The 24,866-nt window shown below is 38.2% G+C and overlaps 1 protein-coding gene, 1 long non-coding RNA gene and 1 pseudogene across 4 annotated transcripts in view; 1 reads left to right on the top strand and 2 right to left on the bottom strand.

The window, feature by feature from the left end:
• The window catches only part of LOC144373043 (uncharacterized), a 74,188-nt gene extending 73,436 nt beyond the window's left edge, over positions 1–752 (top strand). Inside the window, exon 3 of the long non-coding RNA XR_013432845.1 lies at positions 720–752. This is a non-coding gene — a long non-coding RNA (uncharacterized LOC144373043). The remainder of the gene's footprint in view (positions 1–719) is intronic.
• Positions 1–24,866, bottom strand: part of LOC144373041 (transport and Golgi organization protein 1 homolog) — a 153,329-nt pseudogene that overhangs the window by 68,069 nt on the left and 60,394 nt on the right.
• The window catches only part of LOC144373042 (tRNA (32-2'-O)-methyltransferase regulator THADA-like), a 75,148-nt gene that overhangs the window by 7,911 nt on the left and 42,371 nt on the right, over positions 1–24,866 (bottom strand). Inside the window, exons 4-6 of one of the 3 annotated variants that reach the window (XR_013432843.1) lie at positions 13,858–13,972; positions 13,340–13,435; positions 12,913–13,066 (exon numbers count right to left, since the gene is read on the bottom strand). The exons of 1 other annotated variant lie outside the window; for it this stretch is intronic. The gene's annotated coding sequence lies outside the window, so the exon portion shown is untranslated. The remainder of the gene's footprint in view (positions 1–12,912; positions 13,067–13,339; positions 13,436–13,857; positions 13,973–24,866) is intronic. One more of the 3 variants, XR_013432844.1, reaches the window with a different exon arrangement.

Here is a 24,866-nt window from a genome sequence, read left to right as displayed (position 1 = left end):
AATTATCTGGTCTAAAAATCAGAAAGAAAAAAAATAGAGACTTGGTTACTATCATTACAAAGTGACCTAACATACATATAATTAGATTTCTAGAAGAATAAAGGCATAAATTGTACAGAAAAAATATTTAAGACAATGATGGCTAAAATTATCTCAAATTAACAAAAAAGATGTTAACAGATTTAGGAAACTCAGTGAATACTAAAGTTAGTTACAAAGCAAATCACATCTAGATGCATCAGAGTCAACTGTAAATAATCAATTAGGAGGAAAAAGGTCTTGAAGGCAATTAGAAAAAAGTGGTGTGTTACGCATAGGTAAAAATGACTAAAATGATAGCTGACTTCTTATCAGAAATGAGAGATTTAAGTTAATGGAAAGGTTTAAGGTGCTAGAAGACAAAAACTGCTAATCCAGGATAAGTACTCTTCAAAACTGAAAGCAGAATAGACATTTTCAAATAAATAAAAAGTAAGAAAATTCAATACCAATAGATCTCTACTATTAACAATGCTAAAAGAACCTCTTCAGGATAAAAGGAGATGATCCATCAGGTAGAAACAGATGCACTGTGTGTTTTAGTTTACTGTGTAATAAACTTAATGGTTTAAAATAAAAATTCTTTGTTATTTCTCCTTATTCTATGATTTGGCTTTACGTAACCTGATGGGTCCTTTGCTCTAGGTATTTATTAGTGCTTATGTGGTTTCCTTTAGCAGGGATTGTTTAACCAAAGGTAGAACTGACAAAATAGCTTTCTTTACATGTCTGCTAGCTCAACTGGTTGGGTCAGCTTATCTCCTCAAATGCTTTTAGTCATTCAGTCTTTCTAAAATTTTTTATTTGTTGATTAGATTACTAGAGGATAAAAGTAGAAGGTATATACCTTCCCAAGGTGTTAGGTCTAGGATTGGCATGGCATCACTTTCACCAAAAATATATTTTGTTCATTAAAACAAGACAAAAGACCAGCCCAGACTCAGCAGGTGGGAAATAGATATTACTTCATAATGAGAGAAGCAACATGATACAGGAATGTGGAGAATTTGGGGTAGATATTTTTAAAGACAATGCACCATAAACAGAAATGAAAAGTACTAGAAGTACTAAAATGTAGGTAAATATAAAAGGCAATATGTATACATATTTATTCTTTTAATTTCTTGGAAACATGACTAAGGTAAAAAATATAGAGTATACAGCTGTAATATGTATGACGACAAAGCACAAAGGACTTGGGGAGATGTGAGAAAGTATCACAATTTAAATTATGAAAACTGTGATAAATTAAAGAATGCATTTCATAATTCCTGGAAACATTGCTAAAACAATAATGTAAAGCAATAAAGCTAAATGCTAATGGATAAATTAAATAAAATTTAATTTTTATTTAATGTAATTTTATTTAATTACATTAAATAAAAATATGAATAGAACGAAAACAAGAAATAGATAAAAATACATCATGAAAAGTAAGCCAAGAAGAATGCAGAGGCTATACTAACATCAGATGAATTTAATTCAAGATAAAGAGTTTTATAAGAGATAAGAAAGACATTTCATAATACCATAATGTGTTTTTAAGAACACAGAAACATGACACCATACAACCAAACATTTATATGCCCCAAATATATGAAAGCTGACAAAACTGAAGAGACAAATCTATACTTTGAATTTTTAACACCCTTTTAACAACTGATAGTAACACTATAAAAAAAATCACTAATGATACACAAGAGTCTGAACAAAACTATCAACCACCTTAACCTTATTGACATTGACTGACAATGCCCAACAACTCCAGAATATATATTCTTTTCTAGTCCTCATGGAAACTTGCAAGATAGGTTATATTCTTGGCAAAAAATTTTAAATATTGAATTTCAGTTTGTTTGCTGATCACAGTAGAAATAAATGGGGTATTCTTTAATAAAACTGGTCATTAAATAAAAGCCCTACAAATCATCAATAAACAGTGTTTTAGTTATCTATTGTTATATTTTTAAAAATTCCAAAATTTAGTGGCTTTAAAAAATAACCATTTGCCAGGAGTGGTGGTGCACACCTGTAATTCCAGTGGCTCAGGAGGCTGAGGTAGGAGGATCAAGAGTTCAAAGCCAGCCTCAGTAATGGCGAGGCACTAAGCAACTCAGTGACACCCTGTCTCTAAATAAAATACAAAATAGGGCTAGGGATGTGGCTCAGTGGTCGAGAGCCTCTGAGTTCAATCCCCACTACCAAACAAACAACCATTTTATTTCTCATAATTTTGTAAGTCAAGACTTTAACCAAGGTTCTGCTCCAGTGTCACCTAGGCTCACCCATACAGCACATGCCTGATTCAGACTACAAGGTCTGAGATGTCTTTGTATGTCCGGAACTAAGGTGCTGACTGTTGGCTTTATGTAGTCTCCCTTTCCATGTGGTCTTTCATATGTCAGGGGCTTTCTTCAAAAGGACTCTCCCTCCAGCAAGATAGCCTGGGCTTCTTTACAGTGTGGCACAGGGTACCACAGAGAAGAAAAAATGAGTTTGTACCTTTAAAGGATACAGTCAGTCCTTCCTCAAGTCTCAATCTTGGGTAGGATCTTGGTCCATGCATTTTGGGGGAATTTATAGTTGGATGACATTTTAATCTACATTACTATGTGAAATGTCTTTGTTTTCATGATTTCATTTTTGCTACATTGTTTCTTTTCCATACAATTAACTACAATACAGGATAATCTATTGATGATAATGTCTCTTCAATTGGTTGTGTGAAGCTTGCTCTATAATAATTTATATAGAAAAAACTTATGGGAATAATATTCTCTAAATGACAATTTCCTGATTTAAAAACATATAATTTGTAGCCAGTACAATAGTGCATGCCTATAATCCTAGCTACTCAGGAGGTTGACAAGTAGGAGAATGGTAAGTTTGAGGAGAGCCTGGGCAACTTGGTGAGACTCTGTCTCAAGAAAAATAAAAACAAAACAAACATTAATGACTGCAGATGTAGCTCAGTGGTAGAGCACTCCTCAGTTCAATCCTCAGTGCTGGGGGTTAAAAAAGGTCATTCATCACCATACTAAGACACTCCGTAGAGAAAAGTAATTGCAAGAACATTGTTCTCCTTCCTTGGGATATGTTTTTTTTTTTTCCTAGATTGGAATCTAGAAAGCCTTTTGTGTGCTTTGTGCTCTCATTATGGTTATGTGGCTTTTTAAATCTTGTTCATGCCATTGGATGTAATATCAGATTTTGGGTTTTTTTTTTTGGTGGTGCTGGGGATTGAACCCAGAGCCTTGTGCGTGTGAGGCAAGTACTCTTCCAACTAAGCTATATCCCCAGCCCCAGTGGATTTTTTTTTTTTGGAGGGGAATCTCTTCTCAACACATTTTGTGCCAGATTGTACTTGAGAAAGGGAAGTGATATGTACAGCATGGAACGATATTAGTTTCTGATTTTCCCACTTTTTAAAATCTTTTTAAAAAAATTATTTTTAATTCTAATTTGTTATATATGACAGCAGAATGCACTATAATTCATATTACACATATGGTACACAATTTTTCATATCTCTGGTTGTATACAGAGTCACATCAGTTGTGTCTTTTTTGAAGAGAGAGAGAGAGAGGGGGGGGAGAGGGACAGGGAGAGGAAGGAAGGGAGGGAGGGAGGGAGGGAGGGAGGGGAGAGAGAGATTTTTAAATATTTATTTTTTAGTTCTCGGCGGACACAACATCTTTTTTTGTATGTGGTGTTGAGCATCGAACCCGGGCTGCATGCATGCCAGACAAGCGCGCTACTGCTTGAGCCACATCCCCAGCCCCTAGTTGTGTCTTTATATGTGTACTTAGGGTAATGATGGTAATCTCATTCCACTGTCTTTTCTATCTACTATTTAGATGTATTTGAGAACTTTAAGAAAAATCAGAAATACTCTTTCCTATTTTCATGAAATCATGAATTTTTAGCCATATAAAATCTGTCCTGATGGGTTTTGGTTATATTTTTATACCTCATGAAAAGAGAAGAAATGTTTGCCAGGACAAGCCTCTAAACTGGAAGCTAATAGCCATGTTATCTTGTGTGCTTTCTTCCTCCACATCATCACTTAGGTTTGAGTAAGGCCAAGAACTAATGACACAAAGAACAGAAGGAACTTTTCTTGTGATTACTGTATATTGTTTAAAGACAGCAAAGAATCAACTATTTGTAGCATTTTGAAAAATCCACATATAAATTTTTACTAGACTTTAAAATTTCTTCTTTGATACTCTGGTTCTACTCAAATGGTCCACTCTCAGAGGGGAAATTCAGAGAATCCTGGGAGAGTCATTATTTGTGAAGTCATAGTTATGAACAAAATCCTTTCTTGCAAAGACTTTCAAGCTGCCTCCCTTTAGCTTTCACTCATTAGTGCTGGTTGATACCTGATGCTATTTAAAAAAAAATCTGATCCTTATCTCACACATCCCTCTCACAAATATTGTAGAAGTACATTGTGATCCCACGAATCTTTGTCCATGGCCATCTTTCCCAGAATTCCCCAACTGTCTCTCATTTCACAGGGTTTAATCAACCTCCTTCCATCCTATTTCATATAAAGTAATCAACATTCCTTATAAAAGCTGACAGCACTTGGGTCCCCAGAACAATCCTTGTTGAGAAGGAAAAAGAGAAATTCATGACCAAATAGTAGAGAAGGCAGCCGAGTCACTTAAAAGCTAAAATTGTAATAAAAGAGAAAAGAATGATCAAGGAACCAATTAAAAGACTATTCATGTATTTTTCTCCTAAGAACCATCAGCCATGCTTCCATTTGCACAGGACGTTGGAAAGCGAAGCAAAATCCAAAGGACCACCAGGAAAAGTAACATCTTACTCCCCTAGTCCAGCTGCTGACCCCTCTCCACAATCTCTATTTGCAATGGAAATCTTACACCTTCTGGATGAGACAGAATGATGTAAATCGCTGGCCAAACAAATGAAAAGGCAGCAGCCTATTGTTAGTTCCTGGTTCACTTCCATTAACCAGTACCGGCTCAAGGGGCAGGCAACTCCATTTCCACCTTCAAAGGAGGAGTTGGGCGGGGCTAGGTTTTGCACATGCTCCCAAGGCAGGTTTCTGGGCATGCTCACCTTACCATATAACTGTGCTGTTTAAAAAACTTGGCATTAAAGATAAAGCAACCTTACTTTATACTTAATTGTGAATGGGCTGCTCTAACTACTCCTCTTTCATATTCATTTGTTATTTTTAACCATGCTTTATGTCTTCACTCTGTTTCGAAGAGGCAGCTGGAGCCCACAGGTCTAGACCCTCATCTGGGTCCTGCCAGAGGAACCATCTACCACAAAGAGAATCAAGACAGTCATCGAAGACAACATTCCAAATTTTTATCCAAGTAGAGAATCCAACAGTTAAACTGTCTGCAAAAGTGTAATTTTTTTTTTGTAGGTAGACTGAGATATATAATTATCTTTCTGAAAACACTGCAATTTTATTTTGTTCTAGTAAGTAAAGTCAATCTAGATGAGTACAGAAAAGGGTGGAAATTTGGTACTAAGGTAATCAAATACAACTTAAAAATATGACCACACACATCTATTTTTTCTCTCACCCAAAACAGCTAAAGGACAATACACAGATTTCTAAAAAGATACATGAGGCAATGGTAGATGAAACAGTGCACGAATTCTTTGGAAGATAAAAAGTGGATAAGAAGAGGACAACAGATTCAAAAGAGCTGTGGAACCAAAACATTGGTATCTAGCTGGGGCTGACTGCAGGAACTGAAACCCTTTCAGTTCTCCAAAAACTCAGATGCACAAGCACAGGCACCACAGTATGGAGGAACTGAGAGGATCCGCACACCAAACACCAAGAGCATCATGTGCCCTCAGCTCCCTGTCTTTCCAATTTAAACCACCAATTTCACTGTAATGGTATAGGACTCGTCTTAGGATACAATGAGTTGTCCAGTGAAATCTTCAAATCTGACTCCCTCAGTGCAAAAGCTGGCTTGCCAACCAGTGCTGTTGGCATGAGGCCCAAAGGCCACCCACCTGTTCACAACAGAGCTGCCTGTCAGCTTTGGGGAATTTCACCAGCACGATGATCAGAGGACACCAGATGTTTCAGATAAACTGCTAACAAGAACGAGAGACTCCAAAACAAAACTTTTAAAAAGAGGAGGAAGAAGGAAAAGCAAATAGAGGAAAAAGAGATAATACAGTGGGCAGGGTAACACTTTCTGAAAAGATATAATAAATATCCTCCCTGAGATATATTTTAAAAAGCTATAATAAATGTCCTCGGGGAGGATATTATATCCTTGAAATGGGAATAGGATACGATTAAAACATTGAAGAATATAAATTCCTTTTAAGAAGGGAATGTGTAGATCTTTCCATCTTCTAAGATCTTCTTTGATTTCTCTCTTTAGGGTTCTGTAGTTTTCATTGTATAGATCTTTGACTTCTTTCATTGATTCTCAAGTATCATTTTTTTTTTGAGGTTATTGTGAATGGAGTAGTTTTCCTCATTTCCTTCTCAGAGGCTTTGTCACTGATATACAGAAATACCTTTGATTTATGGGTATTGATTTATATCCTGCTCCTTTGCTGAATTCATTTACTATTTCTGGAAAGATCGACCTTGTTCTTGGATAGGCAGAATTAATATTATCAAAATGACCATACTACCAAAAGCGCTATATAGATTGAATGCAATTCCAATCAAAATCTCAATGGCATTCCTCATAGAAATAGAAAAAGCAATCATGAAATTCATCTGGAAAAATAAGAGATCCAGAATAGCTAAAGCAATCCTTAGCAAGAAGAGTGAAGCAGGGGGCATCACTATATCAGACCTTAAACTATACTACAGAGCAACAGTAACAAAAACAGCATGGTATTGACACCAAAACAGACTAATAGACCAATGGTACACAACAGAGGATACAGAGACTAACCCACAAAACTACAATTATCTTATATTAGACAAAGGTACCAAAAACATGCACTAGAGAAAAGATAGCATCTTCAACAAATGGTGCTGGGAGAACTGGAAATCCATATGCAACAAAATGAAATTAAACCCCTATCTCTCACCATGCACAAAACTCAACTCAAAATGGATCAAGGACCTGGGAATAAAACCAGAGACTCTGCGTTTAATAGAAGAAAAAGTAGACCCTAATCTCCATCATGTGAGATTAGGCTCCAACTTCCTTAATAAGACTCTTTTGGTGCCAGAATTAAAATCAAGAATCAATAAATGGGATGGACTCAAACTAAAAAGTTTCTTTCTTCTCAGCAAAAGAAACAATCTGTGAGGTGAATAGAAAGCCTACATCTTGGGAGCAAATCTTTACCTCTCACACATCAGATATAGCACTAATCTCTAGGGTATATAAAAAACCTCAAAACCTAAACACCAAAAAAAAAAAATAACCCAGTCAATAAATGGGCCAAGGACCTGAACAGACACTTCTCAGAAGATAATATACAATCAGTCAACAAATACATCAAAAAATGTTCATCATTACTAGCTATTAGAGAAATGCAAATCAAAACCACTCTAAGATTTCATGTCACTCATCAGAATGGCAGCTATTATGGATACAAACCACAATAAGTGTTGGCTAGAATGTGGGAGAAAAAGGCACTCATACACTGCTAATAGGACTGGAAATTGGTGCAGCCAATATGGAAAGCAGTATGGAGATTACTTGGAAAATTGAGAATGGAACCACCATCTGACCCAGCTGTCCATCTCCTCAATCTATATCCAAAGGACTTAAAAACAGTATACTACAGGACACAGATGCATCAATGTTTACAGCAGCACAATTCACAATAGCTAAACTGTGGGACCAACCTAGATGCCCTTCGATAGATGAATGGATTAAAAACTGTGGGGTGTGTGTGTGTATGTGTGTGTGTGTATGTATACACACACATATACAATGGAATATTACTCAGCAATACAAGAAAATAAAATCATGGCATTTGCAGGTAAATGGATGGAGTTAGAAAAGATAATGCTAAGTTAGCCAATCCCAAAAAACCAAATGCTGAATGTTTTATTTGATATAAGGAGGCTGATTCATAGTGGGATAGAGAGTGGGAGATGGGAGGAACAACAAGCTCTAGATAGGGAAGAGGGGTTGGAGGGGAAGGGAGGAGGCATGAGGTTATTAATGATGGTGGAATGTGATAATTATTATCCAAAGTACAGGTTTGAATACAGGAACTGGGTGTGAATATACTGTGTATACAATCAGAGATATGAAAAATTGTGCTCTATATGTATACGAATTATAATGCTTTCTGCTGTCATATATGAATAAAAATTTTTAAAAAAGGTCAGTAAAACCCTCTCACACCAGCCCAGATTGACTCCCTCTTGCTGATACAGGAGAACAGTCATTTTAAAAATAATCATGAGGAAAAAAAAAAAACCCTTTCAAGTCTGAAATTCAAATATTTCACAACAGAAAATGGACAAAAAGATAAATATTGGGGCTAGGGTTGTAGTTCAGTGGCAGAGTGCTTCCTCAGCATGTGTGAGGCACTGGGCTCGATCCTTAGCCACCACATTAAAAAAAATAAAATAAGGGCATGCTGTCTATCTACAACTATATATATATATATATATATATATATATATATAGAGAGAGAGAGAGAGAGAGAGAGAGAGAGAGAGAGAGAGAGAGAAGGGGGGGACACCAAATTTGAGAAAAAAGAAAAAGGAAGACAAAATGATCTCCTACACCTCATGGGTCTTTTTTTTTAATATGTATTTTTTTAGTTGAAGTTGGACACAATGCCTTTATTTTTACTTTTGTTTTTATGTGGTGCTGAGGATTGAACCCAGGCCCTTGCACGTGCAAGGTGAGTGCTCTACCACTGAGCCACCACCCCAGCCCCCCACCTCATGGGTCTTAAACGACCTAAAGCACATGACATAGTCAGTACTGTTTATGAACACAATAAATGTCCATAAATATCAGTTGCAATTTAAAAAACATTCTACTATTGACAAGAGGAATCACTGTGCAAAGCACCACCATAAAGATAGGAGGTTTACCAAATAAACTCCAGAGAAGATTTCTGCGTCAAGGGAGAAAAGGTTCAAATTTAATCCTTGAGACTGACAGGACCATAAACATTAATATCATCACTTGGATTCAAAGTCCAGCTTCAAGGGAACAAGGATTACTCTGGTAGTTCTTGGACCAGGAATCCTTAAGAATGTCATCAGATGACTACAGGGCTGGGTAGGAAAGAAAGGTCCCAGAGCAGGACACAGGACTTCTCGTGGGGACGCATCTCACTCACACCCTACCTTGAGGTGATGAAGTCACTGGCTCACCTAACCCCAACTCACTTCCTTCCTCCTGTTCTCTGATCCCTCCTCCAGCTGCAGGCAGGGCATCAGAGGCCCACTGGCTATTCTCTGTCTCTCCCAGGATGGACTCCAGGTCTACCTCCTCCAGGGTGCTCCCCTCAGAGGACAGCAGTTTATCCAAGCCAAATTTCAGTATGTCACTCAACTTGAATGAAGAAAACGAGAGATCCAGTTAGTTCTCATGAAAACACAGATGAGGATGTGTGACTTGCTAAGTGTCTAAATGATACCAGGTAATTCTTTCCCTGATGGACTTTCTTCTCTTCCATCACAAATGACACCTGCCAGGCTGTTTTGAAGTTGGATGAGGAATAAGCAGAGAGGTGATAAATGATGATCAGAGATGTTGACTTTGACAATTATTTACAATACCAAAAAAAATTTGGGCCTCCAATTTTTTTGAGGAGTGGGGGCAGATAAAATGATTCCAGCATCTTCTATAGCACTTCTCACCAGCATTTTTTACAGGCACTTCCAGCAGTCCTGAGAGAACTCAGAGAACCTGTTGGCTACCTTCTTACCTCTCCCACTGCCAAACTCTTATAAAGAGAAGGTGCCACTGAATACCTCATCTCACCATGAGCTGCCACCTGTCCTTGCCAAGCCGCTTTGCTACTACAGTGGTTTATGGGACCCACTTTGGCAAAACCATAACCACCCTGATCACCAGACCCAAAAGCCCTTTCTCAATTTCAATCTCCCTGGATAGTCCTGCGGCACTCCCCATCCTGCCCTCTTGCTCCCCCTAGGGGATATACTCAGCCTACTTCCTATGGCTACAGGAACCAGAATCTTAGATAGTGTTACCTGGCTTTCATTTGCTACTTGCAACTCTCCACCTCCCTAAGTACTATCTCTTAGGAATTCTGAACCAATTGGGATCCACATCATGGGACTTCATTTTCATTTTGCCCTTTTAGATTTGGTTAATTATCTCTAGATTGCCTATTCTGTAACTTGGAAACTTTAGCTTGAAAATACCTCAGATGAAAACTATGACAAAAACTAAGCAAAACCATACCTGTTATATTTATATTTAACTTTGGTGTACATATATATAACCAAGCCAAATGGCTTTGGCATTTAGTACCCAAAACAGAAGAAAGCCAAGTATTTATGATGAGGCTCAGTCCATACTGGGACCCTTCCCTCTTCCACTCCTTGGACTATGTCTCCTGGTTTCCCTCGCTACTGCTCACTCACAACATGTCTTTAAGGAACTACCCATTTTTTAAATGAAAACCACTTTATTATAGTAACTAAGAGCATGTAGTTGGAAGTTAAAGAGTGCTCGGATTAGAGTCATGAATCTGATGTTTGGAAAATTTCTTAAGATGGAGGTAAAGACAACGTCTATCTCATTTTTTTGTTATTCTTCTTCTGAAACAACTGGAAAAAGTGCATGTCACACAATGCTTAGCACACAGTACGAATTCAATAAGTGTTCACCGCATCTGTATCTGTTCTCTGTTTCTGTTGTGTTCTCCTTCTAAGACAAGGAACCTGCTTTCCTTTATCAGGACTTCACTGCTCTATACTGCTTAGATTTATCAAACCAGAACCACGTCTTTTACTATTAGATTCTTTTAATAACTTAAAAAATGTCCTGCTGTATTTTGAGACAAGGCAGTGAGTTATCACCCTTGTTCCTGGCAACCATAAATAACTCACAGTCTGGTGGGGAGGAAAGAATCAAGACAGAACCAGAGTGTGATTTCTTGCCATGGCTTGGGCAGGAAGTCCCACCGAGGTCCTCTCCACCAGCCCATAGTTTGTACTGGCCCCAGGATCTGGTCCCATGGCAGAGTTTTTGCCTGTGCATTTCACAATGATGTGCTAGCAGCCAATGCCACAGGGAAACCCCTGACTGAATGCCTGGAGCTCCCTCCACTGGGGAAGCATCTCCTCTAACTCCTGACGCCTGTGCCTTCACAACAGCCCATGATGAGCTCCTCTCCCAAGGTCCTGTGAAGAAGTATATTTAGACACCTACAGTGTACACGCACCTCTCTCTCAAGCTTTCACCTTCCATTTGAAATTGCCTCTTCAATAGTGTGAAAATAAAATGCACAGCCTGCCCGGCCACCATGACAGATGAGCATGCAGAAGACTCAAAACACAAAAGGCCAAAGACTCCAGTTACTCTCTAAGATAAACTAAAGTCAAGCAAACAAACAAAACCTAGGGTTCTTCTTTCGAGTTCTAGTACCCCCAAATCTGTGACCCTTTCCTGCAGGTGAGTGACTCCCTAACAAAAACAGCACCTTCCCTGTCTGTAATGCTGATGAGTAAAGATACAGATGTGAGAAAACTGCCATTTTTAAACTCATGCTTGGGCTAGTTGTAAATTTGATGATTCTGCTTGTAATACTGTGTAATTTTTTCCCTTTCATATACCTCTTGAATTTTTTGTTTGATAAGCTGATCCTTTTAAAGCCTGGTTTTTCTTGCAAATTTTTCTAATTCCTTTCTTTTCTGAGTCTCCCTCTAACAATAATGTATATTGATTTTTACTACAAATTCTGTTGACTAAAGCCTACATTATCTTCATCTTTCTAATTTCTATCGCTGTCTTCCTACTTTCTACTCTCATCTTTCAGGCTTAAAGGCTTAAAGCCATCTTGGAACTTGCTCTCTCACACTGCCTGCCTCAAAACAATAGCCAACTCCTGTCATTTTTCTGCAGTTTCCTACAGCAGACTTTCCCACAGCTACTACCTTTTCTCAGACATTTATTACTCTCTTCATGCTTGAATCATACTAGATAATAGGGGTTGATCTCTCTGCATCTAATCCCTCAGAAGGACTTGGGGTATATTATAATATAGGTTCAATTTTATCTCAAAGGCTTCTGCTAAGGAATAACTCTAAACCTCCTACCAAAAGAGAGCTCTCTAGGATATTCTAAGCCAGCAATTGACTCCCATCTAATTTTTCCTTCTTCAACAAATTAACTCTAGTGCTTTCATCCCTATATCCTATAGCATAATTTTGAATTCCTAATCTTGTTCACTCATCTCTGAGTATGGAATGAGTACTGTAAGTCACTACTCAAAGCGTCTGGGATTAAGGAGGAGCTATGGAACTAATCATCACTGATTAAAAAAAAAGGAAGAAAAAAAAAGAACTTAAACAAATTCTCTCTGAGGTAACTCGTGGCACACTCATCTTTAGAAGCCATAAAGAGATTAGATCCTTGATGTTCAGTTACATGCTCAAAGTCATGCATCCAGTAAGGGATAAGATGTGAATTTCAATCCAAGTTAGATGGTTAAAAGCTCATTCTCTTTATTCTATTTTCTCTGCCTTTAAATGCCACCCTCATTTTTAGCTTGTATGGCACCTTGCATGTAGTTAGGTACTGAGAGGGTAAGAATTAGGCCAATGAAAAAAATGTGTAATTTGCAACAATGGGTGGTTAATGCTGGTCCTTTTTATTTGCATTCTCATCCAAAGATAGTACTGGTTATAAATCATGAGACTCTAAAAGGAACACATTTTACCTGGAGGTCAGGATCAGCCAAAGGTTTCTGGGCTCCCAGAGTAAAATGGTCTCTTTCTATGATCGTGTTGGTGAGCTGCAGTTTGGAGGCTGCTTTCCTATAAACTATTTCTTAAACAGTGTCTCGGCCAATCAGCCAGATCACTTTCACAGCCCTGTATGGGAGTCAAATGAGAGAAGTGTTAGAAGTCTGCAAAGCTGGGGAAAAAAGCATGCCAGGAAAATACACCCAAAAGGAAGCAAAACCAAATGCCACATTCAGGAAACAATGAAAAGGACACTGCTCATTGGGACCTGAGCATTTGTTAGAGAAATCTGGCCTCAACTTCTTCCTGAACTTTTCCCCAAAAGAGAAAGAGGAAGGAAGATGAAGTGACCACTATTGGGCCTTCATCTGTAGCCAGGATAACCCCTGGCAGGCATGTTACCTCAAGTCAAAGGGTAGCTGAACACAACTTTGTTTCCTCTTTGTGATACTGGGAACCCAATCCAGGAGAGCTTTACCATGAAGTTATAATCCTAGCCTTAAAAAAAAAAAAAGTTTTGAGACAGGGTTTAGGTAAGTTGCAAGGTTGGCTTTAAACTTGATCTTCCTGCTTGAGTCTCCCATGCTGATAATGATTACAGGCATGTGCACCCACTGGCTTTAACTTCATTTTTAAACTGAATTAGGATCTAACGTGAGAAACATGAACTAAATAAATTCTAAGTTTCTTCTAATCATTTTGGAATTTAACTCTTCTTTTCAACAAAGTGAGTCTGAACTGATCATGGGACCACTGATCCCCCAACATGACTCTACAAGCCAGCAGCACAACGGGGTTCAAACCCAGTGAACTCTAACTCCAACGTGGCACTGTTGTCAGCACTACACGGTCCACCTTCCTCCCCAATCCACAGCTGCAAGCCACCAGAGCAGAAAGGTGCCAATGACTAACTCACTCACTTGTTCTGGCCAATTCAGTGAGCTCTGGCAGCTGCCCGCAAGTCATTTTGAGGATTAAAATCACTGTCAGAAAAAATAACAGTATCTGCTGCTTTTAAGTTCATGCCAACTCCACCTGAAAACCATACAAAAAAGGAGCATGATCAGCAACACACAAATAAGGAACTAGAAAACACACAAGGCAGGACTAGGTCCTACTGAAAATCTGAAATCAGTCCAACTGACTGGTTTCATCCTTCAAACTGAAATTTCTGCCCCAAACTTCAGGTTTTGACCACCCTACAGTGGTCAAAAGTGCTACCTCACCTTTCATTGCGTGAACTGGGAAAATTTAATTATCAAATATAACAGAATGAGAGGTAAGCAGAAGAAAAGGATGCTTAAGTTAATTGCACGAAGACATTTAATATTTGTTTGAAAACCTTGATTGGATTTTGCTTCAAACAGTCTGTGAATAAGGACACAAGTTCTTTCAGAAAACAGCTCCAAAAATAAGAGGTCTGGGGGCTGCAGTTGTAGCTCATACAATATGATAGGTCCTAGCTTAAGTAAGTTCTCTCGACTTTGTGATCTTTCATCCAATTTTAAAAAAATTACAGAAATGTCTTAGATGCCAAGGGCAAGGGTGGGAAAAAACAGAAGGTGTTAGACTCTATGGGGGAAAGGGGTAGATTCTCAACTTTCTTCAAAGGAATTCTCAAGAAATTTTATTCTAAGAAGAAACTAGGAAGAAAGGAGAAAAAGGCACAGGTGGAAAACAGTTTGATTTTTTTTCCTGAAAGGGTAGGTGTATCAGGAAGCCTATGGGCACACAGTTTCAGGGAAGGGAAGAACCAGTCTCACATCATACCATGGGAAGACGCTGAGAGCTAAGGTTCTAGAAGGAAACTAGAGAGTTCCCACTGATCTTTGACTAGGTTCTGAACACACACCCATTTTCTCCTTATTTTTCCATTAAAATGGTGAAATGTTTCATTTGTAAATGGCAAACACAGTAAAATGTTTGCTTTGGCATATGAGGGAAGAAAACTTCATTTGACAAAGAAAAGAAAATACTTTGAAAATGCTTTGAGATTTAATTAGCAAGTGACCTCACTCAGCACAGCACAGTCATTTGTCAGAAGCTTCCCTGGCTGTCCTTCCCCACCCCATCGCCACCCCTCCAATGCACACACTCTGTGTTATAGTGTGTTTTATGTTACCGAAAGGGCTCTTATATATAAATGTTTCCTTTCAAATACAAATAACTCTGACATGGTTACAGATGTTTAGTTTCCAATTAGCAGTAACCCTACACTCAAGAATGCCCCTCCTTTTGCTCCTGACCTTTAGCAAATGATGATTTCCCAAAGGAATCTGGCATCCATACAGGAGAAAGAATGGAAAGTGGGAAAAGTGCCAGAACTTTCTGCTTTCAGATACCCTATACTAGGGTACTCTCTAAACCCCATAACCAGGTTAAAAAGCAAAACAGAACTGCTCAAAAGGTAATGTAATTGCCAAAGAAGAAGCCATTTTTTAAAGTAATATTTAATTAAATGACATTAATTATAAAGCAATGATTAAATGTAATTTCAAATTTCCTTCTAGTACAAATTGTTTAAATGAAAGGTTAGATGATAGTTGGATTTACATATATATATATATATATATATATATATATATATATATATATATATATATATATATATATATACATACTAAGCAAAAACACATTTCCAGGTTACCATTTTGCAAGCTATTGAGAGGAGGGAGCTGGAGTAGTGAGAAAATTTAGAACCTAGTGACTACCAGGATAAAAAATTGGAACATCTGGGTTTTCACTCTGCTTTGGACACTGAGTTTTTTGAGTTGGCAAGTCCCAGTAACCTCTGAGTCTCAGTCCAGTTGAGAGGCGTGCAGTAATCTACATCCAGCCCTTTGATGTGCTCTCCGGGAAGCGCTCCAAGAAGGTGCTTTGGAAACACAAAGTTGTTTCGATGCACTGTGCCCATGGCTTGCCAAGTGCTCACACTGTTGAACTGCTGGCCTCTAGGTAGCCCCAAAGAGAGATTTAAAATCATGGGGTAATTCTACACTGTTTTAAAAAGATATGATAATAAACTGATGACATGAAGACAAACAGGTTCTTTCTTTGTCCTCTATTAACAATGATGAGGAAGAGTTTCCAGCCTCTGTTTGTGCTGCACTGCTGGGGGTTGAACTCAGGACCTCACACCTGCCAGGCAAGTACCACTGAGCTATATCCCCTGCCCATCTACAGCCTTTCTGAAAAAAAGAATACCCTCCATCTCCCAGACTCCACTTCTTCTGTAAAGTAAAGCAAACAAATTGAGGTCTTGAAGGTCTTATAAACTTTTATCATTGTCTGAAAATCATTTCCTCAATAGCCCTGTGTGTACTCTAAGACTGTTCTGGGCATCTACAAAGCCTAAAAGACATGCAGATACTAATGCCTTTCAACTTCTAGTCTCTCACTCCAATAAATTCATTCCATGTTCACTTTATGTATTTATTTAAGATGTGGTTTTGCTATGTTGCCCAGTTCGGCCTTGACCTTCTGGGCTCAAGTGATCCTCTTGCCTCTAGCCGGGAACACAGGCCTGTGCAACCACACCTGGCCCAATGTTCATTTTAATCACATATTTGTTATCCTGGCATTGTGTGACAAGAAAAATGATGTATTTTTAATTACAATACTTGTATTCTGCAATTGTATAGTTCTTGGCAGTTTATGAGATGCCTGTATACCTGTAATCTCTTTACTATGCAACATTCCTGTAGGACAAGAGGGAATTAACAGGTGAAAAATAAGATAAAACTCAGGAAGGTTAGGTAGACCCCCTGTCAGGATGTGTAAGCAGCAGTGACCAGGACAGAATTGTGATCCATGGCTCCAAGGGAGAGTTCCTTGGCTACCCTAAGCTGTTGTTCACAACAGGAAGTTAAGGAAGCATAAAAGTATCTACCAGATATAAAAACACACACTCATGCCAGGGGCAGTGGCACTCATCTATAATCCCAGCAGCTTGGGAGGCTGAGGCAGGAGGATCCAAGTTCAAAGCCAGCCTCATCAACAGCAAGGGACTAAGCAACTCAGTGAGACCCTGTCTCTAAATAAAATACAAAATAGGGCTGGGGATGTGACTCAGTGGTCGAGTGCCCCTGAGTTCAATCCACCTTCCCAAACACATACACACACATTCATTTACAAGAATATGGAAAATCTCCAAATAAGTTCAGTTTTTTATAAACATTTTCAGGATTATGAAAACACACTGGAGCCTAATATAAACTATGGACTTCCTCAAAAGAGAGACTTATGAACATGTATATGTACACACACACACACACACACACACACACACACACACACACACACTTTCCCATATAGTTTATCCAGGTCAAGAATCCCCAGATTCTTTGGCACACACTGGATGGCCACACAGTGTGGCAGTCAGGTGTGTGCTCTATTTCATGTGATATAAAAATGGAATTAGGACACTGCTCATGGGGAACCACTAGCTCAGGGAATACATGCTGGTCACAAATCTGTGGTACCCACAGAGACACACATGCTATGGAGAAGGATAACAAAGGGAAGTGGGAGAGAGAGTTGGAATGGCTTTCTGGAGGAGAGAGTACCAAGGTATATATCATCCTTCCAACCTTTGTACCTAACACTTCAGATACCAGGCAAGTTTAGAATGCAGTATTCTGAGCACAGGAGAACTATTCTGCCGAGACCATTCTAATTTCCCCTTTCACAGGGCGCAGCGGAGTACTTATAAGGTGTTTCCCCTTGTACATTCACCCTTTGAATTGTTCCTTTCCTAAAGAATTCAAAGGTTAAGTGGCTGCAGAGCACCAAAAGTGTTTCTGCCCACCCAACCTATAGGGAGATCCGCTAAGTACCCACAGCAACCTCAGTCTTTGAAAGTCTTAGTTGGTTTCAGGCTCTAGCCAATATCCTCTTCGACTCTTCCTCACTAACATAATTATTAATGCTCCCCTGGTTCCTCCTTAATCCAAGACCCTACCTCCAGTGCTGAGCTTTGATTTTTAGGCTATACGCTCTATATAGTAGAGGTCCCCAAAGTTCAGATGATGATGGACAGGAGCCCCGACTTAATCAAAGTTAGCACTTTGGGAGCTGAGCTGAGTTCAAATAAGCTGTGTCTGACTATCCTCACGATACCTACTGAGGGAATTCAAGAATGCCTGACCATTAATATTTCTCATATGGTATGGCTGCCTGGTTTTGGAAAATGGTCACCCACTGGCAACCCACAATTGGGATTACCCTTTTGCTGAAGGTAGGGTAAGACTAAGCAGCCTCCTGGTCATACTGCTCATTTTGGTTTTTGTTTGTTTTTTAAAAAAACTTTCTTCCTATATTTATTTTGTCAAGCCAACTACCATTTAATCTGTAATTCCCTGAACACTTGCAATGAATGTCCTTTCACCCTTGCATCCTTGGGTAACATCTCATCTGAACTCTGCTAAGGAATGACCTCAGAGTCAATCACTGTGCAGGTACTGCACTTGAACAGTTGGCTTTCAGAGCAGGGGAGGACTCATCTACCTTTCCCACAGTATCCCTCGGGCCATCATGTCTACTAGAATGAAATGATCTTGAGAGCAGAAACAGGATCTTCATAGAGCACACAGGACAGGAGTCAAGAACATGTTCTGGAATCCAGCAGACCTAAGTTTAAATCCAAGTCCTACCACTTACTACTGTGTGACCCTGTACAAGCGAGTAAACTTTCTAAATTCTTCATATACCACATAGGGCCTTGTAAAAATTAAATGAGATAAAGCATGTAAAACACAATGCCTATCAGACAGTGATAAAAAAGTGGTAGCTATTATCAAATCTAGTAAGTGGAATAATGTGAAAACTTAAAACCTCCATTAACATATATACACTCTCTCTATTTTTCTCCAGTGTTCTGTCTCAACAACTGTCCAGGAAACAGCCCTGCCTGTACCAAAGAGGCTCTTCATGCTTACTACACCTACCCTTCTCCCTCCTCACCAAATGAGCTGCAACAAGGGGCAGGAAGCTGGGGTTTCTTTGGCACCTACTGACTATTCTCTGGGTTCAGAGTCCAAATCTATTTTCTGTTGATTCTGGTGATATTCCACCAGACTTCTTTTTCATGTGGTTTAAATCTTGCACTGAGGAAAGCATGTGCTTTTAAAAGCATGTGTATATACATATACATGTATAAAAAAGAGAAATACTAAACAAAATAAGTTTGTATCTAGTGAATGTGAAAAGGCAGTCATTCTCTGTGTTTTGGTACTATTAACCATGTTGCAATTCCAGGCATCCCTAAAACCATTCTCTGCATTCTTGGAGAATACAGCAATGGTCAAGGTTGCCAGATTCTCTACTTGTCCTTCCTAGACCCATTTTCAAGTCATCAAAAGATCTACCACCACCTGAACTAATTGCTCCTTTCCTGTAACTCAAAAAAGTTGCATTTACTGTAATTGTGCACTCTGCACAGCTCATGAATTTCTTTATTTAAATATATTTCTTAGAAAAGCAGTGGATTCAGAATTTTTCAAGTTTGATTTTCTAAAGTCCTTCATTTGGGTATTAAGGGGAAAGTAAGAACAGTAGAGAGTACTGAGCTAAAAACTGTACATCTCCAGAAGTCTGGGTGGAAAGCCTTCTAGATCTAACAAACAAAATAAAGCAAAAATCATTATGCTTTTGGGGCTGGGATTGTGTCTCAGTGGTAGAGCGTTTGCCTAGCACAGGCGGGACCTGGGTTCGATCCCCAGCACCACATAAAAATAAAGGCATTGTGTTGTGTCCATCTACACCTAAAAAAATAAATATTAAAAAACAAAACAAAACAAAAAAAAACTATTATGCTTTTGAGGTAGAATGTTTAGTGTAAATCTCTGGACCTACCAAGTAGCTCAAAAGTAATACTGCTCTTTAAAAATTAAGACTCTTATCATGTTAAAACCTTTCTAAAGTATACTTTTATGGCAGTGACATTTTATGCTGACAATAATAAGCAATGATAGAATATTTTAAAACTTCAGTGCATGACCAATTGGGAGAAGCTAAACAGCAGCCTGGGCCTTAGCAGATGCATGATTTTGAGGCCACCTTGACTCTGGCTCTCAGTTACCAAGGCTTTTGTCCAGGCTGATCTGCCACAGAATATAAATTCTAGGCTATGAAAATGGGAGCTGCCAGGAGCTGGGGAGTGGTTTCCATCACCTTGATATATCTCTCTCTTTTTTAAAAATTAATTTATTTTAATTGGATATATATGACAGAAGAATGCATTTGGATTCATTGTACACAATTGCAACACAACTTCACATTTCTATGGTTATACATAATGTAGCAAGAACTGGGCACAGCACTCAGCCACATAATGTGGCAAGGACACAAGGTCACAGAGATAATGGCTGCTAGCATTCATGCCATTCCTTTTAGTGCAAGAAAATAAAGTAAGGGAATTTTTCCACCAAAGAAAGGGAAAGGTTTACAGTGTGGTAGTTATTTTTAAAAGCTTTTGGAAGAATGTGTTTTAATTATTTAGAATTACAGCCAGGGGCTGGGGGTGTAGCTCAGGAGGTAGAGCACTTGCCTTGTATGTGCAAGGCCATGGGTTTAATCCCCAGTATGGGGGCTGGATAAAAATCCACAAAACAGAATTACAACCAGGTATAGTGAAACATACCTGTAATCCTATCTATTCAGGAGAATTATGCAGGAGGATAGCAAATTCAAGAGCAGCTGAGGGAACATAGAGAAACCTGTCTCAAGCTCAGTGGAAGAGCACTTGCCTAGTATGCCAAGGCTCTGGTTTCAACCCCCAGTACCCACCCCACACACAGAAAATCGGAATTACTAACATTCCTTCTCCTCCTTCTTCTTCCTTTTTCTTTGTGCAGAATTGGGATTGAACCCAGGGGCACTCTACCACTGAGCTGCATCCCCAACACTCTTTGTTGTGTTGTTATTGTTGTTTTGCAGTAAGGGAGATTGAACCCAGTTATGTCTTACCTCTGAGCTACTCCCCTGCTCCTTTTTACTTTATATTTTGAGACAAGATCTCACCAAATAGCCCAGGTTGGCCTTGTACTTGTGAACTTCCCACCTCAACCTCCAGAGATCCTGAGATTATAGGCATGTGCCTATCATGATGCCCACTGTGTCAAATATTTCTTAAATAAATGAAAGGATGCATGATTTCTGTATATTAATCCCTTATTACTTATTCTTATCAAAACAGAGATGAAGTATGAAAATTATGTTTCATTTAAATTTTTTCATCATTTTTTGCCTAGACAACAACAAATGCAATTTTGAAAATAAATCCATTGGTTATCATGGGGTGATACTTTTAAGTATTTTATCCCACTTTTATACTCAGATAAACCCTATACAACAAGTACACAACATTATATAAATATATGTTGGTTTTTCACTTTAGTGGGAACATGTACAAAATGATGAGTCCAAATAAAACATAACCACAACCAAATAAAAGGCCTTATACTGATTTCTTTCTGTCATGACTGTGGATGTGGAATCCTTTACAAGCAATTTAGCCCACTAATTCCAATGGTTAGAATTCGTATTTGCAGACCCCATTCACAATGAATTGACAGCCTAAATATGTTTTCTACCAATCCAATTAGTCTTTAACAAAACAAAGTCTTACAGCTTTATAAAGTACTACCTTTTAAAAGGCAAATCAGTCACAGGACTTTGAGCCAAAGGCATCCACCAAATTGTAATCTTTCTTCAAAATATAGAACCCATATCATACTGGGCTAGGTTACACAAAGGATTTGGCAATGTCCCCTGCTGTCCTCTATCATCATTGATCACTTCAGGTCAAATTACCCTTCAGTCACTTGAAGTATCATATTTATTTAGAGAGAAGTTCAAAATGCCTGAATAAAAATCTTTAATATTTTTAATGACAAGCAAAGATAAACATAGGTCAGAATCTTCATGGGCTTAGGAAAAAATAATAAGTCATCAGCTTTAAGGGACTATTTTGGTCATGTGAAACCTTCTCATGAAGCAGAAACACATGGTTTCCTTTGTGTCTCTTTTAAGTGAGATTACTTTTGCAACATCCTAAAATTAAAATATTAGTATCTAACAATGTAGCCAGAGGCAAGTTACATAATGTCCTCTCATATTCCCTTCTGTAAAAGGTTATTTTAGGAGAAGTGATCTCTACAGTTTCCTTCAATAACAAGATCCTATAAATCAATGGGCATTTAAACAGTCCAGGCAGATGGCTATCTTTTTTTTATTATTATTATTCTCACATATCTTCATGGTCTCTCTTGACTTGTTCCATTGCTTAATCTCATAATAATATTGATGCTGATAATAAAAATTTTATGCCTAACACTAACCATACTCAATCTCCTTATAGTTGGAGCCAACATCCTCCAGTTTGGGCAATCTGTGGAGTTGGAGAATAAATGACCAGTGTTTTCTACATACAGGAAAATCTTTCATTAGCTCTACTGAAATCCTGTCATTAAAGCACCCCTGACTCTTCCCATCCAAGGGCCACAACAACCCAAGTCCTTTAATCACAGAAAACCTCCTCTCTAGAATCTAGTTAATTATTTTACCTCTACAGAGAGTTGAATTAATCTGTCCAATACCATCAGCAAAAACAATGATTGGTGCTACTGCTGGATGAGAGAAATTTGAGCATTTCTTTTAATATGATTGCTCTGTAGAGATTGCAATTGTTTTTGCTGAAGTTAATTAATGCCCCGAATGACCTTCCTCATATTTCGTAGCAATACTTCAAGCTAAAATCAGAAAGAATGACTTTTTAAAAATCATAAAGTACAGGAAAAGTCTTGAAAAATCCCAAGAAATTGCACTTTTTTTGCCTGGAAAAAATAGCACAAAAGAGCAAGGGATACTAAGATGTTAGCAAGAGACCCATCCCAGGGAAGATATCTTCTCTCAAATGAAAACTTCAGTTAGGTAAACTGAGTCATACTTCTGCATGCCTACAGTATCCCAAATAGACTACAGCCAGCCCTTTTTAAAATAAGTCCAGGGAAAGTTTTACATCCTCCTTTGGTTGACCCATGCCCATGTTTAGACTGCCACAGTCAAAAAGTACTTCCTTCTGTGTAAGTAGACTCCTTCTTGCTATAATTTAATTTTGTTTTTCTGGTTCTACATGCCAGAGAAATAAATGAATCTATGCCTAAAAGATTTGGTCCCAGAATACACTCGAAATAACAAAACAAACAACCCAGTTAAAAAAAATGGGTCAGGGGCTGGGGATGTGGCTCAAGCGGTAGCATGCTCACCTGGCATGCGTGCGGCCCGGGTTCAATCCTCAGCACCACATACCAACAAAGATGTTGTGTCCACCGAGAACTGAAAAATAAATAGTAAAAATTCTCTCTCTCTCTCTCCTCTCTCACTCTCTTTTTAAAAAAAATGGGTCAAAGCTCTGAACAGACACTTCAACAAAGAAGATATATGGATGGCACATAAACACATGTAAAAGATGGTCAAGATCCCCAGTTGTTTGGGAAGTTCAAATTAATACCCCAAGTAGACATAACTACATACTCACTAGAAAGGCTAAAATGAAAAACATCGAGCACACGAAGTGTTGGCTAGGACATGTAACAACTGGAACTCTCATACTCTGTTGGTGGGAATGTAAAATAATACAATCACCTTGGAAAACAAATTGTTCAATTTCTTAAAGTTAAACATACACCAACCATATAGTTGAATGGGTATTCCACTTCTGTATGTTTACTCTAGAGAAATGAAAGCACGTCTAGAATATGACTTGTACATGAAATCTTCATAGCAACTCATTTATAATGGTCCCAAATTGGATACAAGATAAATGTCTAAAATGGTTGAGTACATAAATAAACAGTTGCCTACATAAATAAATATATGGTAGATCAATATGATGGAATTCTATTTGATGATAAAAAGGAAAAAAAAATCATGGGTATGTGTAACAAATGGCTGAATCTCAAAATAATTAGGCTGAGTGAAAAAGTCAGACAAAATAGAACGCGTACTGTATGATTTAATTTACATGAAATACAAAGAAGTGCAAATTAACTTAGAGTGACAGAACCCGGAACAGCCAATGCCAGCAATGGAGTGGCTGTGTAAGGACTACAAAGGGTGAAGGATATGTTCACTATCTTGACGATGGTGATGGTTTTAGATTGTATATAAACTTATCAAACTATACATTTTAAACATGTGCAGTTTATGTCAGGCCTCACTGAAACTGTTCTTAAAGAAAATCCTATCATATCCACTAGAAAAGTTGAGGTATAATCCTGTCTTCTTTTCTCTTCTCTTCCTCTAGCCCTTTCTCTGGAACATCCTGTCTTCTCTCCCTCAGATTAAACAACTCCAGTTATTTCTTTTAAACTTTTCCAACCAGAATTAACTTTTCCTTGTGCTCTCTTAAAAAATCAAATCAATAAATACTTAAGTCCTAATAATCACATAAGAACTAAAAACCAAAAATGTTTTTAGGACAATGTTCTGAAGCTTCCACATGCTCTCTTCTAGACAATCTCAGAGAGATTAAGTAACTTGCCCAAGCTCATAAAGGAAGTGAGTGAACAAGCTGGATTCAAAGTCAGGTGCCTCTAACTCAAAAGCCTACACTAGGAGCTGGGGTTGTGGCTTAGCGGTAGAGCGCCCGCCTAGTACATGTGAGGCCCTGGTTTCGATCCTTAGCACCACACAAAAATAAATAAATAAAATAAAGGTATTATGTACAACTAAAGAAAGAAAGAAAGAAAAAAAGCCTACACTAATATTGAAACTGATGCACTCCAATTCTAAGGCATTTTTACCATCAAAGAATTGAGCAATAATATATATTAAAAGAAATTCAGCTGTATTACTTTTAAGTGTACATACAACTCAAATTATTCAACCAAGAGATGCCAAATCTGATGGACCGTCTTCAATAAACTCA

The sequence above is a fragment of the Ictidomys tridecemlineatus genome, unplaced genomic scaffold (assembly GCF_052094955.1).
Source record: "Ictidomys tridecemlineatus isolate mIctTri1 unplaced genomic scaffold, mIctTri1.hap1 Scaffold_218, whole genome shotgun sequence".
Taxonomy (NCBI): Eukaryota; Metazoa; Chordata; class Mammalia; order Rodentia; family Sciuridae; genus Ictidomys; species Ictidomys tridecemlineatus.
Note: the sequence above shows the minus strand (reverse complement) of the source record. Positions and strands in the feature narration are given on the sequence as shown.